At 34.2% G+C, this 886-nt stretch overlaps 3 protein-coding genes across 4 annotated transcripts in view; 2 read left to right on the top strand and 1 right to left on the bottom strand.

Annotated features, from left to right (window-relative positions):
• LOC106868803 (zinc finger protein 239) overlaps nucleotides 1-886 on the bottom strand; it is a 92,365-nt gene that overhangs the window by 27,300 nt on the left and 64,179 nt on the right. The window lies entirely within an intron of this gene.
• LOC106879665 (zinc finger protein 91-like) overlaps nucleotides 1-886 on the top strand; it is a 16,378-nt gene that overhangs the window by 5,253 nt on the left and 10,239 nt on the right. The window lies entirely within an intron of this gene.
• LOC106867769 (tigger transposable element-derived protein 1-like) overlaps nucleotides 1-886 on the top strand; it is a 9,962-nt gene that overhangs the window by 2,323 nt on the left and 6,753 nt on the right. The gene's annotated exons all lie outside the window — the stretch shown is intronic.

Genomic DNA, 886 nt, shown 5'->3' on the forward strand with positions numbered 1-886 from the left:
GTCTTCCTTCCAAGAAAAGAATGATGGAAATAATTGTAGAAGTATAAACACCAATGTCAGGGAAAAAGCATTTTTTTTTTTTGAGGCAGCCAAAATAAAAGATTACTCTGTTTGGCGACGAGGACGGTTGTAACAATGAGGAAGAATTACTAAATCTACGTCTTTTAGAAGATAAAATATATGAAAGAGACCCGGATATATTTAAAGACTTAGGTTGAATCTAGAGAGAGTTAGTCATTCTGAGAGTTTCTGATTATAATTCTGTTGATTCCCTCTTATTGTTTTATAAACACCTTTATTACACGGTCAGATCTTGTTTACAATTCACAATAAGGTGATAAATTAAGAGATGATTGTTGCTAATTAACTGTGGTAAGAAATAGCAACGAACATTCTGGATTATGTTAATGTGAAAGTACAAGTTTGCAGTCCTGTAAATTTTTGAACTATTGGCAACTTTTTCCTTCCTAAAACTTTTTCAAAGCCTCTGATTCCACCTAATATCAGGGCGGAGTGATTTAGTTCCGGGTACTATTTTGACGCAAGGAACTATATTACTATAAGCAACTATTTAATGATGACACCGCTTCATCTTCATTAATGACACAAATCTTCGGATCGGGGTTCCATCCAAACTCTGTTTATTATTGTTGTCGTGATTGCGGGGCAACGTGCAGTTTACTGTAATATTTCTCGTTTTAAATCATTTTAAACTTAATTCTTTAATAAGAGACAAACCTTTAAAGAAAATCTGTACAGATACATCTCTCACCCCTTATTTCTCTATTTCTGATTGTCCACAATACCCCAGTCGTGTTACCGTCCCTTGGGGAAGATATTGATATAAAGGAAGGTTTGTTGTAAAATATAGAAGCTGTCATTGTCC

Source organism: Octopus bimaculoides, chromosome 21 (assembly GCF_001194135.2).
Source record: "Octopus bimaculoides isolate UCB-OBI-ISO-001 chromosome 21, ASM119413v2, whole genome shotgun sequence".
Classification (NCBI taxonomy): domain Eukaryota; kingdom Metazoa; phylum Mollusca; class Cephalopoda; order Octopoda; family Octopodidae; genus Octopus; species Octopus bimaculoides.